General features: G+C 42.0%; 11 non-coding genes across 11 annotated transcripts; all 11 read left to right on the top strand.

Moving 5' to 3' along the window:
• The first annotated feature begins 558 nt into the window (after nucleotides 1-558).
• On the top strand, nucleotides 559-640 carry trnas-gcu (transfer RNA serine (anticodon GCU)). The gene has a single exon. It is a non-coding gene; the product is annotated as a tRNA-Ser (tRNA).
• A 791-nt stretch (nucleotides 641-1431) lies between these two features.
• trnas-gcu (transfer RNA serine (anticodon GCU)) lies at nucleotides 1432-1513 on the top strand. The gene has a single exon. It is a non-coding gene; the product is annotated as a tRNA-Ser (tRNA).
• Nucleotides 1514-2296: 783 nt separating this feature from the next.
• On the top strand, nucleotides 2297-2378 carry trnas-gcu (transfer RNA serine (anticodon GCU)). The gene has a single exon. It is a non-coding gene; the product is annotated as a tRNA-Ser (tRNA).
• Nucleotides 2379-3161: 783 nt separating this feature from the next.
• On the top strand, nucleotides 3162-3243 carry trnas-gcu (transfer RNA serine (anticodon GCU)). The gene has a single exon. It is a non-coding gene; the product is annotated as a tRNA-Ser (tRNA).
• A 772-nt stretch (nucleotides 3244-4015) lies between these two features.
• On the top strand, nucleotides 4016-4097 carry trnas-gcu (transfer RNA serine (anticodon GCU)). Its single transcript has one exon. It is a non-coding gene; the product is annotated as a tRNA-Ser (tRNA).
• A 771-nt stretch (nucleotides 4098-4868) lies between these two features.
• trnas-gcu (transfer RNA serine (anticodon GCU)) lies at nucleotides 4869-4950 on the top strand. Its single transcript has one exon. It is a non-coding gene; the product is annotated as a tRNA-Ser (tRNA).
• A 792-nt stretch (nucleotides 4951-5742) lies between these two features.
• trnas-gcu (transfer RNA serine (anticodon GCU)) lies at nucleotides 5743-5824 on the top strand. The gene has a single exon. It is a non-coding gene; the product is annotated as a tRNA-Ser (tRNA).
• Nucleotides 5825-6595: 771 nt separating this feature from the next.
• On the top strand, nucleotides 6596-6677 carry trnas-gcu (transfer RNA serine (anticodon GCU)). The gene has a single exon. It is a non-coding gene; the product is annotated as a tRNA-Ser (tRNA).
• Nucleotides 6678-7468: 791 nt separating this feature from the next.
• trnas-gcu (transfer RNA serine (anticodon GCU)) lies at nucleotides 7469-7550 on the top strand. Its single transcript has one exon. It is a non-coding gene; the product is annotated as a tRNA-Ser (tRNA).
• Nucleotides 7551-8334: 784 nt separating this feature from the next.
• trnas-gcu (transfer RNA serine (anticodon GCU)) lies at nucleotides 8335-8416 on the top strand. Its single transcript has one exon. It is a non-coding gene; the product is annotated as a tRNA-Ser (tRNA).
• A 792-nt stretch (nucleotides 8417-9208) lies between these two features.
• trnas-gcu (transfer RNA serine (anticodon GCU)) lies at nucleotides 9209-9290 on the top strand. The gene has a single exon. It is a non-coding gene; the product is annotated as a tRNA-Ser (tRNA).
• Nucleotides 9291-15577: the final 6287 nt, after the last annotated feature.

The following is a 15577-nucleotide window of genomic DNA, read 5'->3' on the forward strand; positions in this document are numbered from 1 at the left end:
AAACATGCGGGTCGAAGATCACAGACGGAGAACAACTTCCAACTTCGTTCGACATCTGAAGGTGCACAAAGAGTGGTAAGTAGAGCTGGCGAGCTAATGCTCAGCTAACGTTACTTTATCTGCTAAGTAAAGTAACTTTTCTAGCTGCAGTTAATGATGCTGTACTGGTAATGTTACATTGCAAACACGGTAATCTGTTGCGTCCACTGCATTCACTCCCCGACTCCTACTTTGATAAACAGTAGACAACACACATTGATGTCTAGTTGAACTGCATCATCGATGACTAGTTTAATGAGGACTAGTTGAATAATGGCTAGTTAAATAAGTAATCGTTGAATTGGGACTAGTTGAGTGAGGACTAATTGAATAAAGAAGAGTTGAATGAGGGCTAGTTGAGTATGGACTTGTTGAATGAGTTTTAGATGAGCAAGGACGAGTTAAATAAGGGTGAGATGAATGAGGGCTATTTGATAAGGAGTAGTTGAATGATGACGAGTTGAGTAGGCACTAATTGAATTAGCAGTAATTGATTAGGGACTATATTAACGAACACTAGACGAGGTGGCCGAGTGGTTAAGGCGATGGATTGCTAATCCATTGTGCTCTGCACGCATGGGTTCAAATCCCATCCTCGTCGTGCTTGCTTCTCCTGTGCTTTGAGGTGTTCCTTGGAGTTACTATGTGGTGGTGGTATCCCAACATGGCCGGATGCTGTCTTTGCTTGAAATAAGCTAAGATGCTCAGTAGCATTACCTGTAAGCTACATTTTGTTTATATAGTAAAGCATCAATACAATACAAGCTAGGTGCTTTCCAGAGACCAATCGCATGACCCCCAAAAACTGTCAAATAAACACTGGCAAGGAACAATCCCCCTTTCAGAGAGAAGACCTACCTGCTGAAAAACAGGTGGCTAGAGCAAGAAGAGGAGTGAGAAAGAAAAGAAAGGATGAAGAACAGGGAAAGGTGAGACACCGATATGTTGTCAAAGGTAAAACAAGTGCAGATATATTAGTATTAATGAACCATTAACAGGAGAACTAACAGCTCTATGTAAATATGACTGTTACCTGGTTAGTTGTTGGACTACAGATACCACTATATAAACAGGTGTAGACAGCACACATTGATGTCTAGTTGAACTGCATCATCGATGACTAGTTTAATGAGGACTAGTTGAATAATGGCTAGTTAAATAAGTAACCGTTGAATTGGGACTAGTTGAGTAAGGACTAATTGAATAAAGACGAGTTGAATGAGGGCTAGTTGAGTATGGACTTGTTGAATGAGTTTTAGATGAGCAAGGATGAGTTAAATAAGGGTGAGATGAATGAGGGCTATTTGATAAGGAGTAGTTGAATGATGACGAGTTGAGTAGGCACTAATTGAATTAGCAGTATTTGATTAGGGACTATATTAACGAGGACTAGACGAGGTGGCCGAGTGGTTAAGGCGATGGATTGCTAATCCATTGTGCTCTGCACGCATGGGTTCAAGTCCCATCCTCGTCGTGCTTGCTTCTCCTGTACTTTGAGGTGTTCGTTGGAGTTACTATGTGGTGGTGGTATCCCAACATGGCCGGATGATGTCTTTGCTTGAAATAAGCTAAGATGCTCAGTAGCATTACCTGTAAGCTACATTTTGTTTATATAGTAAAGCATCAATACAATACAAGCTAGGTGCTTTCCAGAGACCAATCGCATGACCCCCAAAAACTGTCAAATAAACACTGGCAAGGAACAACCCCCCTTTCAGAGAGAAGACCTACCTGCTGAAAAACAGGTGGCTAGAGCAAGAAGAGGAGTGAGAAAGAAAAGAAAGGATGAAGAACAGGGAAAGGTGAGACACCGATATGTTGTCAAAGGTAAAACAAGTGCAGATATATTAGTATTAATGAACCATTAACAGGAGAACTAACAGTTCTATGTAAATATGACTGTTAGTTGTTGGACTACAGAGACCACTATATAAACAGGTGTAGACAGCACACATTGATGTCTAGTTGAACTGCATCATCAATGACTAGTTTAATGAGGACAAGTTGAACAATGGCTAGTTAAATAAGTAATCGTTGAATTGGGACTAGTTGAGTAAGGACTAATTGAATAAAGAAGAGTTGAATGAGGGCTAGTTGAGTATGGACTTGTTGAATGAGTTTTAGATGAGCAAGGATGAGTTAAATAAGGGTGAGATGAATGAGGGCTATTTGATAAGGAGTAGTTGAATGGTCACGAGTTGAGTAGGCACTAATTGAATTAGCAGTATTTGATTAGGGACTATATTAACGAGGACTAGACGAGGTGGCCGAGTGGTTAAGGCGATGGATTGCTAATCCATTGTGCTCTGCACGCATGCGTTCAAGTCCCATCCTCGTCGTGCTTGCTTCTCCTGTACTTTGAGGTGTTCGTTGGAGTTACTATGTGGTGGTGGTATCCCAACATGGCCGGATGATGTCTTTGCTTGAAATAAGCTAAGATGCTCAGTAGCATTACCTGTAAGCTACATTTTGTTTATATAGTAAAGCATCAATACAATACAAGCTAGGTGCTTTCCAGAGACCAATCGCATGACCCCCAAAAACTGTCAAATAAACACTGGCAAGGAACAACCCCCCTTTCAGAGAGAAGACCTACCTGCTGAAAAACAGGTGGCTAGAGCAAGAAGAGGAGTGAGAAAGAAAAGAAAGGATGAAGAACAGGGAAAGGTGAGACACCGATATGTTGTCAAAGGTAAAACAAGTGCAGATATATTAGTATTAATGAACCATTAACAGGAGAACTAACAGTTCTATGTAAATATGACTGTTAGTTGTTGGACTACAGAGACCAATATATAAACAGGTGTAGACAGCACACATTGATGTCTAGTTGAACTGCATCATCGATGACTAGTTTAATGAGGACTAGTTGAATAATGGCTAGTTAAATAATAAATCGTTGAATTGGGACTAGTTGAGTAAGGACTAATTGAATAAAGAAGAGTTGAATGAGGGCTAGTTGAGTATGGACTTGTTGAATGAGTTTTAGATGAGCAAGGACGAGTTAAATACGGGTGAGATGAATGAGGGCTATTTGATAAGGAGTAGTTGAATGATGACGAGTTGAGTAGGCACTAATTGAATTAGCAGTAATTGATTAGGGACTATATTAACGAGCACTAGACGAGGTGGCCGAGTGGTTAAGGCGATGGATTGCTAATCCATTGTGCTCTGCACGCATGGGTTCAAATCCCATCCTCGTCGTGCTTGCTTCTCCTGTGCTTTGAGGTGTTCGTTGGAGTTACTATGCGGTGGTGGTATCCCAACATGGCCGGATGCTGTCTTTGCTTGAAATAAGCTAAGATGCTCAGTAGCATTACCTGTAAGTTACATTTTGTTTATATAGTAAAGCATCAATACAATACAAGCTAGTTGCTTTCCAGAGACCAATCGCATGACCCCCAAACAACTGTCAAATAAACACTGGCAAGGAACAACCCCCCTTTCAGAGAGAAGACCTACCTGCTGAAAAACAGGTGGCTAGAGTGAGACAGAAAAGAAAGGATGAAGAACAGGGAAAGGTGAGACACCGATATGTTGTCAAAGGTAAAACAAGTGCAGATATATTAGTATTAATGAACCATTAACAGGAGAACTAACAGTTCTATGTAAAAATGACTGTTAGCTGTTGGACTACAGAGACCACTATATAAACAGGTGTAGACAGCACACATTGATGTCTAGTTGAACTGCATCATCGATGACTAGTTTAATGAGGACTAGTTGAATAATGGCTAGTTAAATAAGTAACCGTTGAATTGGGACTAGTTGAGTAAGGACTAATTGAATAAAGACGAGTTGAATGAGGGCTAGTTGAGTATGGACTTGTTGAATGAGTTTTAGATGAGCAAGGACGAGTTAAATAAGGGTGAGATGAATGAGGGCTATTTGATAAGGAGTAGTTGAATGATGATAAGTTGAGTAGGCACTAATTTAATTAGTAGTAATTGAATAGGGACTAAATTAAAGAGCACTAGACGAGGTGGCCGAGTGGTTAAGGCGATGGATTGCTAATCCATTGTGCTCTGCACGCATGGGTTCAAATCCCATCCTCGTCGTGCTTGCTTCTCCTGTGCTTTCAGGTGTTCCTTGGAGTTACTATGCGGTGGTGTTATCCCAACATGTCCGGATGCTGTCTTTGCTTTAAATAAGCTAAGATGCTCAGTAGCATTACCTGTAAGCTACATTTTGTTTATATAGTAAAACATCAATACAATACAAGCTAGTTGCTTTCCAGAGACCAATCGCATGACCCCCAAAAACTGTCAAACAAACACTGGCAAAGAACAACCCCCCTTTCAGAGAGAAGACCTACCTGCTGAAAAACAGGTGGCTAGAGTGAGACAGAAAAGAAAGGATGAAGAACAGGGAAAGGTGAGACACCGATATGTTGTTAAAGGTAAAACAAGTGCAGATATATTAGTATTAATGAACCATTAACAGGAGAACTAACAGTTCTATGTAAATATGACTGTTAGTTGTTGGACTACAGAGACCAATATATAAACAGGTGTAGACAGCACACATTGATGTCTAGTTGAACTGCATCATCGATGACTAGTTTAATGAGGACTAGTTGAATAATGGCTAGTTAAATAAGTAATCGTTGAATTGGGACTAGTTGAGTAAGGACTAATTGAATAAAGAAGAGTTGAATGAGGGCTAGTTGAGTATGGACTTGTTGAATGAGTTTTAGATGAGCAAGGACGAGTTAAATACGGGTGAGATGAATGAGGGCTATTTGATAAGGAGTAGTTGAATGATGACGAGTTGAGTAGGCACTAATTGAATTAGCAGTAATTGATTAGGGACTATATTAACGAGCACTAGACGAGGTGGCCGAGTGGTTAAGGCGATGGATTGCTAATCCATTGTGCTCTGCACGCATGGGTTCAAATCCCATCCTCGTCGTGCTTGCTTCTCCTGTGCTTTGAGGTGTTCGTTGGAGTTACTATGCGGTGCTGGTATCCCAACATGGCCGGATGCTGTCTTTGCTTGAAATAAGCTAAGATGCTCAGTAGCATTACCTGTAAGTTACATTTTGTTTATATAGTAAAGCATCAATACAATACAAGCTAGTTGCTTTCCAGAGACCAATCGCATGACCCCCAAACAACTGTCAAATAAACACTGGCAAGGAACAACCCCCCTTTCAGAGAGAAGACCTACCTGCTGAAAAACAGGTGGCTAGAGCAAGAAGAGGAGTGAGATAGAAAAGAAAGGATGAAGAACAGGGAAAGGTGAGACACCGATATGTTGTCAAAGGTAAAACAAGTGCAGATATATTAGTATTAATGAACCATTAACAGGAGAACTAACAGCTCTATGTAAATATGACTGTTACCTGGTTAGTTGTTGGACTACAGAGACCACTATATAAACAGGTGTAGACAGCACACATTGATGTCTAGTTGAACTGCATCATCGATGACTAGTTTAATGAGGACTAGTTGAATAATGGCTAGTTAAATAAGTAACCGTTGAATTGGGACTAGTTGAGTAAGGACTAATTGAATAAAGACGAGTTGAATGAGGGCTAGTTGAGTATGGACTTGTTGAATGAGTTTTAGATGAGCAAGGACGAGTTAAATAAGGGTGAGATGAATGAGGGCTATTTGATAAGGAGTAGTTGAATGATGATAAGTTGAGTAGGCACTAATTTAATTAGTAGTAATTGAATAGGGACTAAATTAAAGAGCACTAGACGAGGTGGCCGAGTGGTTAAGGCGATGGATTGCTAATCCATTGTGCTCTGCACGCATGGGTTCAAATCCCATCCTCGTCGTGCTTGCTTCTCCTGTGCTTTCAGGTGTTCCTTGGAGTTACTATGCGGTGGTGTTATCCCAACATGTCCGGATGCTGTCTTTGCTTTAAATAAGCTAAGATGCTCAGTAGCATTACCTGTAAGCTACATTTTGTTTATATAGTAAAACATCAATACAATACAAGCTAGGTGCTTTCCAGAGACCAATCGCATGACCCCCAAAAACTGTCAAACAAACACTGGCAAAGAACAACCCCCCTTTCAGAGAGAAGACCTACCTGCTGAAAAACAGGTGGCTAGAGTGAGACAGAAAAGAAAGGATGAAGAACAGGGAAAGGTGAGACACCGATATGTTGTTAAAGGTAAAACAAGTGCAGATATATTAGTATTAATGAACCATTAACAGGAGAACTAACAGTTCTATGTAAATATGACTGTTAGTTGTTGGACTACAGAGACCAATATATAAACAGGTGTAGACAGCACACATTGATGTCTAGTTGAACTGCATCATCGATGACTAGTTTAATGAGGACTAGTTGAATAATGGCTAGTTAAATAAGTAATCGTTGAATTGGGACTAGTTGAGTAAGGACTAATTGAATAAAGAAGAGTTGAATGAGGGCTAGTTGAGTATGGACTTGTTGAATGAGTTTTAGATGAGCAAGGACGAGTTAAATACGGGTGAGATGAATGAGGGCTATTTGATAAGGAGTAGTTGAATGATGACGAGTTGAGTAGGCACTAATTGAATTAGCAGTAATTGATTAGGGACTATATTAACGAGCACTAGACGAGGTGGCCGAGTGGTTAAGGCGATGGATTGCTAATCCATTGTGCTCTGCACGCATGGGTTCAAATCCCATCCTCGTCGTGCTTGCTTCTCCTGTGCTTTGAGGTGTTCGTTGGAGTTACTATGCGGTGGTGGTATCCCAACATGGCCGGATGCTGTCTTTGCTTGAAATAAGCTAAGATGCTCAGTAGCATTACCTGTAAGTTACATTTTGTTTATATAGTAAAGCATCAATACAATACAAGCTAGTTGCTTTCCAGAGACCAATCGCATGACCCCCAAAAACTGTCAAATAAACACTGGCAAGGAACAACCCCCCTTTCAGAGAGAAGACCTACCTGCTGAAAAACAGGTGGCTAGAGCAAGAAGAGGAGTGAGATAGAAAAGAAAGGATGAAGAACAGGGAAAGGTGAGACACCGATATGTTGTCAAAGGTAAAACAAGTGCAGATATATTAGTATTAATGAACCATTAACAGGAGAACTAACAGCTCTATGTAAATATGACTGTTACCTGGTTAGTTGTTGGACTACAGAGACCACTATATAAACAGGTGTAGACAGCACACATTGATGTCTAGTTGAACTGCATCATCGATGACTAGTTTAATGAGGACTAGTTGAATAATGGCTAGTTAAATAAGTAACCGTTGAATTGGGACTAGTTGAGAAAGGACTAATTGAATAAAGACGAGTTGAATGAGGGCTAGTTGAGTATGGACTTGTTGAATGAGTTTTAGATGAGCAAGGACGAGTTAAATAAGGGTGAGATGAATGAGGGCTATTTGATAAGGAGTAGTTGAATGATGACGAGTTGAGTAGGCACTAATTGAATTAGCAGTAATTGAATAGGGACTAAATTAAAGAGCACTAGACGAGGTGGCCGAGTGGTTAAGGCGATGGATTGCTAATCCATTGTGCTCTGCACGCATGGGTTCAAATCCCATCCTCGTCGTGCTTGCTTCTCCTGTGCTTTCAGGTGTTCCTTGGAGTTACTATGCGGTGGTGGTATCCCAACATGTCCGGATGCTGTCTTTGCTTGAAATAAGCTAAGATGCTCAGTAGCATTACCTGTAATCTACATTTTGTTTATATAGTAAAGCATCAATACAATACAAGCTAGGTGCTTTCCAGAGAGCAATCGCATGACCCCCAAACAACTGTCAAATAAACACTGGCAAGGAACAACCCCCCTTTCAGAGAGAAGACCTACCTGCTGAAAAACAGGTGGCTAGAGCAAGAAGAGGAGTGAGACAGAAAAGAAAGGATGAAGAACAGGGAAAGGTGAGACACCGATATGTTGTTAAAGGTAAAACAAGTGCAGATATATTAGTATTAATGAACCATTAACATGAGAACTAACAGTTCTATGTAAATATGACTGTTAGTTGTTGGACTAGAGAGACCACTATATAAACAGGTGTAGACAGCACACATTGATGTCTAGTTGAACTGCATCATCGATGACTAGTTTAATGAGGACTAGTTGAATAATGGCTAGTTAAATAAGTAATCGTTGAATTGGGACTAGTTGAGTAAGGACTAATTGAATAAAGACGAGTTGAATGAGGGCTAGTTGAGTATGGACTTGTTGAATGAGTTTTAGATGAGCAAGGACGAGTTAAATAAGGGTGAGATGAATGAGGGCTATTTGATAAGGAGTAGTTGAATGATGATAAGTTGAGTAGGCACTAATTGAATTAGCAGTAATTGAATAGGGACTAAATTAAAGAGCACTAGACGAGGTGGCCGAGTGGTTAAGGCGATGGATTGCTAATCCATTGTGCTCTGCACGCATGGGTTCAAATCCCATCCTCGTCGTTCTTGCTTCTCCTGTGCTTTCAGGTGTTCCTTGGAGTTACTATGAGGTGGTGGTATCCCAACATGGCCGGATGCTGTCTTTGCTTGAAATAAGCTAAGATGCTCAGTAGCATTACCTGTAAGCTACATTTTGTTTATATAGTAAAGCATCAATACAATACAAGCTAGGTGCTTTCCAGAGAGCAATCGCATGACCCCCAAACAACTGTCAAATAAACACTGGCAAGGAACAACCCCCCTTTCAGAGAGAAGACCTACCTGCTGAAAAACAGGTGGCTAGAGCAAGAAGAGGAGTGAGATAGAAAAGAAAGGATGAAGAACAGGGAAAGGTGAGACACCGATATGTTGTTAAAGGTAAAACCAGTGCAGATATATTAGTATTAATGAACCATTAACAGGAGAACTAACAGTTCTATGTAAATATGACTGTTACCTGGTTAGTTGTTGGACTACAGATACCACTATATAAACAGGTGTAGACAGCACACATTGATGTCTAGTTGAACTGCATCATCGATGACTAGTTTAATGAGGACTAGTTGAATAATACCTGGTTAAATAAGTAACCGTTGAAGTGGGACTAGTTGAGTAAGGACTAATTGAATAAAGACGAGTTGAATGAGGGCTAGTTGAGTATGGACTTGTTGAATGAGTTTTAGATGAGCAAGGACGAGTTAAATAAGGGTGAGATGAATGAGGGCTATTTGATAAGGAGTAGTTGAATGATGACAAGTTGAGTAGGCACTAATTGAATTAGCAGTAATTGAATAGGGACTAAATTAAAGAGCACTAGACGAGGTGGCCGAGTGGTTAAGGCGATGGATTGCTAATCCATTGTGCTCTGCACGCATGGGTTCAAATCCCATCCTCGTCGTGCTTGCTTCTCCTGTGCTTTCAGGTGTTCCTTGGAGTTACTATGCGGTGGTGGTATCCCAACATGGCCGGATGCTGTCTTTGCTTGAAATAAGCTAAGATGCTCAGTAGCATTACCTGTAAGCTACTTTTTGTTTATATAGTAAAGCATGAATACAATACAAGCTAGGTGCTTTCAAGAGACCAATAGCATGACCCCCAAACAACTGGATAGACGGGACCAGGGCGGTGGATAGACGGGACCCGCGCGGTGGATAGACGGGACCCGCGCTGCGGATATCTGCACAACGGGGTATGAAAAGTCGTCATTTATTGTTGTGCTTGCCTGCCACGCTGATGGACAGAAACTATGTTGATTTTTAAAAGAAAAACTTTGCCTAAAGAGACTTTTCCAGCCGGAGTCATTATAAAGTCGAATGAAAAGGGCTGGCTGGATGAAGGGATGATGATCAAGTGGCTGAGGCAGCTCTATGTGTGGCGACCCGGTGGGTTTTTTTTCACACATCATGCGTGGGCTAACGTGTCTGCTGGGACTGTTGTTCGGGCTTTTGCAAAAGCCGGCATTTCCGAGGGGCCGCACGGCACAGAAAGTGACTGACACCAAGGAAATTCGGACTGGCGCAGCTGAATTAGCGGAGCACTTTAATGCAGAAACAGAGGATGAGGACTTTGAAGGGTTTGATTAATGTAAAAACTGAAATAAAATACAATCAAACTAAGTTTTGCTCCCGCTCTATTTTTAAATAAGCACACTTGTGTGCTTGTGTGTGTGTTCTGCAGCGGGTGTGTGTGTTTTGCGGCGCGCGTGTGTGCAGCTCCATGTCTGTAGACTGCGCCTTTTGGGTCGGTGCGCCGTATGTGTGTTTTAAATCCAAAAATGACACACAAAAATGAGGGTGCGCCTTTTCACACGGTGCGCCGAATGGTCGTGAAAATACGGTAAATAGCAACTTTAAACTAATCAAGTTAGTATTTTCAGTATGTGATAATCACATTAAGGTAGGTGGGGTATCCCGATCATAAACTATATTTAGATGGACAACAACAATCTGATTATTGCCTGTAACCGAATTAAGGTCGTCCTCATGTTTGTTCTTGGTCTACCATGGCTTTTCAGGAGCTGTCAATAGTGATTCTGGGTCGGTTGTACCCCTTCAGGGATGCCAGTGACCTTCTCCCTTCACCCTCTCTACCACCGACTGGACCTGTACTCTAGGTAGGAGATATCTCAGGTGTAAGAAGGAAGCTGAACATGGCAACTGCCAGCAGCAGACAGAAGAATGTGTCTACCTAGCTACCCGTGACTCCAGATGATATGGGTAATGACAGAAAAAAACAAGCGGATACCGGCGACAGAAATTAGTTTCTTCCATAGTGACACTCCCAGACACTCTAAGGGAGTGTCTGGGCACTCCCTTAGAGATAGGATGAGAGGCTTGGCCATCCTACAGACGCTAAGAGTAGAGCCACTGCTCCTCTTCAACAAGAGGGGCCAGATGAGGGGGATCGGCCATCTGGGCATCCTGGGCGCCTCCCTGATGAGGCTTTCTGGGCATGTCCCACTGGGAGGAGAACCCAAGACACGCTAAAGGGAGTATGTCTCTCGGCTGGTGTGGAAATACCCTGGGATCCCCCCAAATGAGCTGGAAGAAGTGGCAGAGGGAAGTCTGGTCCACCCTGCTGTTGTGCCACAAAGGGAGTGCTGATTCAGTTAGTTAATTTGCCATGGTGTCTGATGTGTAGCCGTTGAGCCTCAAAAACCTGGTCTCTTGGCGAGATAATCCACAATCCAGGAGACCAGAAATCTCAAGTTTATCCGTGCCTTTTTTCCCATTCCTGCCCTGATAAGGCCTTTCAGTCAAGCAAGTTATGGTTTTAAATCAGTTTTAAAAAAAACAGCAACATTGTTTAAAATGTTGCATAGCTTTGTGGAGAAGCCCCCGTCATGAAAATTTGAGCCATTGCCTGCTCACTTGTGATGCTCCAGTGTGGTAGTATACCATGTACTGTGGCAATGTTTGCTGTATTGGTGAAACTCTTGGCGTGCAGCTATCTGCCTGCAGGCTTAGAGCCATCAGCCGCTCCCTGTTTGACTAAACCTGTGCAAGTTTCAAAAGGTGAGCTTTGCAACTGGGCGGAATTCTTGCTTCTTAGTCATGTCCCACAAACCACCTTTTAAAATACATTTTACCTGCAATGTGGTCATAATTCTAAGCAGTCCCATATGGGTCTACAGCACTTTCCCCTGGAACCATGGCCATGTGGAGGCCCTGCCAACCATCAACCTTCTGCAAGTGAATGTCTTAGCAGCATCCATGCTTAGACTGCACAGCAATGCTACCAACCTCAGGATATGGCTTGTAATGTCAGACTTTCAGGACACGCATTGATGTGGGGAGGAAGAGTAACCTACAACTGCATTTTACATTGTTAATTTTGGTTTACATCAGTCAACAGCATTGTATCACCTTTATTATAAATAAGCATTCCACAAAGCCATGTATGAGTTAAAATCTTTATTGGCCAAAGCTTATCAGAATCTTTTATGCAGAGGACATATTTCTGCCAGCCTTGAGACACCTAAGCATTTCCTGCAGAAGTCTAGGAGGCAGCTTGGAAGACCTTTTTCTGCTGCACAGAACCATGGTCGTCAGAAGCATGCTCTGTCAAGTAGTGGACGGCCTGTGAGTAGTCTTTGCCCTTTTCATGGTGCTGGCTGAAAGTAGTCTGGGTGCCACGAGGGTACAGGCCATACAGGAGTTTGTAGTCAAAGTCTGGATAGGGGGAAGCTGAGAAATCACCCACACCAAACTCGGGAACCACCACACTTGTGAATCCCTGCTGTCCTTGGCCCAGTTGGTCAGCTCGATAGCCAAATTCTTCAGTCTGCCGCTGGAAGTTGCCAAGTTCAGCTTCCCTCATAACACTGGCAGCTTCTCCTGCCTGGAAGCTCGGTTCAGGTGGTGGTAGAGGGGGTGATGGGAGAAAGTCACTGGCATCCATGGTCTGGGCATCATCTGCTGCTTCAGTCAAGCTTCGGGGAGGAACAGCCCACTCGGTTTCTGTGGAGAAAGTCAGGATACAGTACCCAACCACAAGACTAGTACCATGCATAAGACTTATTTGGTAGAGAAGACTGACCAGCTCCAGCCGGCCCTGAAACAACAGCTCCTGCTTGAAAGGGTACAGAAGAACCAGAGACAACATAGCCAGGCTGAAGGGACACAAGTGACCCAGTACCGACAGCTCCTGCCTGAAGGGGCACAAGTGACCCAGTACCGACAGCTCCTGCCTGAAGGGGCACAAGTGACCCAGTACCGACAGCTCCTGCCTGAAGGGGCACAGCAGACCCAGTACCGACAGCTCCCGCCTGAAGGGGCACAAGTGACCCAGTACCGACAGCTCCTGCCTGAAGGGGCACAAGTGACCCAGTACCAACATAGTATCCCACAGCAGGTGCAGCCGAGTCCAGGCTGCTCCCTACTGGAGTTGTGTAGCCAACAAGCCGAGGGGGGTTAGGATTTTGGACAATTACTGGTGCAGATACCAGTCTAGGGGCACTGTAGAGTACTGGTGCTGAATGACCTGTGGGTGCTCCCTGGTAGGAGGCAAAGTTGCCACCACCACTCTGTTGGTGAGATTCTGATCCTGGGGACAGAAAACAGAAGATTTAAGCTGAGTGTGATACAACTACACATGCCATGTCTTCAGCAAACCATAGCCTACCCTTCAAATGCATCCCACATGACTCCACAATCAACAACACACAGAGGGAAACCCTGAAAAACAAGAATACAACATCAGAAACTTCTAGAACCGGCTGGAAACAGTCCAACCAAGACTGTAGCAAACCTCAGGAAGAAGCCTGCAGTCTTCATAATGAAAGTCAGAAGTAAAGGAGTCAGCATAGCTGAGAGTTTTTAAATGTTGCCAGGGAACAATTCTGACCAACCACAGCTTAACGGGCTAACGACACACAGCTGTTGTGGTCTGACTCCAAGGAACCGTTCTTACCTCAGCTGATGCTCCAACTGACTACGTTTACATGGACCACAATACTCCCAACATAATCAGATGGAGGAAAGAGTTGCAGTAAGAAATGTATATGTAAATAGCAACATTAAACTAATCAAGTTAGTATTTTCAGTAAGTGATAATCACATTAAGGTAGGGGGAGTATCCCGACCATAAACTGTATTTAGATGGACAACAGCAATCAGATTATTGCCTGTAACCAAATTAACGTTGTCCTCATGTTTGTTCTGGGTCTACCATGGCTTTTCAGGAGCTGTCAATAGTGATTCTGGGTCAGATGCCAGTGACCTTCTCCCTTCACCCTCTCTACCACCGACTGGACCAGGGGCCTCATGTACAAAGAGTGCGTGGAATTCAATGTGAATCCGTGCGTGTAATTCTTGCGTTTTTCAAAACTGTGCGTACGCCCAAATCAATGCACGTTTCTTTGAACATCACAATAAACGTGGATTTGGAGGAGGCAGAACAGTTAGTCATAAAGGATTATAAGAAAATGCAGGAAAAGTGTCAGGATCTGGAAATCCGGAGCAGGAGACAAAATGTACGGGTGGTTGGTGTTGCAGAGGGAGCCGAAGGGAGCGGCATGATCAGATTCCTCACGGATTTCTTCCCCGCGGTGCTCGGAGCCGACAAATTCAGATCCCCATTGTTAATAGACCGGGCACACTGCACGCTCGCCCCGCGACCGACCAGCGGAGAAAGACCCCGCCCCATCCTCGTCCGCCTTCACTATTACACAGATAGACAGAAGACACTGGACCTGGGCAAGGCTAAAGGACGGCTGTCATTCAGAGGAGAACAGATACACATCTTGGGGCTGTGAAGCGCGGTGACATACTAACAGCCTCCCACCGATACATATTCAGTCCTGTCTGAGAGGTAGGCCCGGAACCACTACCTCCTCGCACTGCTGTAAATACTTCCACACTCGTGTAAATACTGCAATCACCCATGTATATACTGTAATTCAAATCTGTGTAAATCATATAATCACATCTCATCTGTTCATAATATATATTATCATTCATTCATATATATATATATATATATATATATATATATATATATATATATATATATATATATATATATACATATATATATATATATGTATATATATATACATATATATATATACATATATATATATATATATATATATATATATATATATACATATATATAAATATATATATATATATATATATATATATATATATATATATATATATATATATATATATGTATATATATATATATATATATATATATATATATATGTATATATATATATATATATATATATATATATATATATATATAAACATATATGTGTGTGTATATATGCGTATATATTGTACATTGTATTTCTTTCCCTGCATAAGCACTTCTGGTTAGATGCTAACTGCATTTTGTTGCCCTGTAATTTTGACATGTGCTATGACAATAAAGTTGAATCTAATCTAATCAAGTTGTTTTTTCACCACAACATATGGTCAAAACTCCCATCTGTCTGCAAGCTTCTGTCGTTACAGATTACTTTTGTAATATTGTATTTGACCCGGTCTTTGTACGTTTTGACCGTATAGAAATGTAATTCTCTTCAGTTGTGTGAAATAAGAGCTGGAAATAGGCATTGTGGCATAGAATTGCCAAATTGGTTTAATTCACTGCACGAATTGTTACAGATTACTTTTGTAATACTGTATTTGACCCGGTCTTTGTACGTTTTGACCGTATAGAAACGTAATTCTTGCCATTGTAAGAATGAGATGTACCTGCTGTACTCTACTGCCCTTACTTTTTAACAACTTGGTCTTTTTATTATTTTACCTCTTTTCTTATCATTTTATTTCATTGTATTTGTTATCTATGTTTTAATTGTGTCTTGCCGCTTTTAATGTTGATGTAAAGCACTTTGAATTACCTTGTGTTGAATTGTGCTATTCAAATAAACTTGCCTTGCCTTGTCCCTCCACATGACACAGGGCTCCGACATGATCCACTGGGCGGTGCCCCTCACCCTTCTTCTCTTCTCCTCTTCCATTTTTTATTTATTATACGTATCTCATAGCCCTCATTGTTGTCCATCGTTCTTGTAGTTTGTTGTGCTGGTCTGCATGAATGAGATGTGTCGAGCCACCGTGCCACTAAATTTCACGGAGACTGAGATGGAGATGTTGTGGATGAGGTGGAGGCCAGGAAAACCACATTATTTGGTGGTCACAGTAAAAGTATAAATAGTATATAAAT

This window comes from Cololabis saira, chromosome 23, assembly GCF_033807715.1.
Source record: "Cololabis saira isolate AMF1-May2022 chromosome 23, fColSai1.1, whole genome shotgun sequence".
Lineage (NCBI taxonomy): Eukaryota > Metazoa > Chordata > Actinopteri > Beloniformes > Belonidae > Cololabis > Cololabis saira.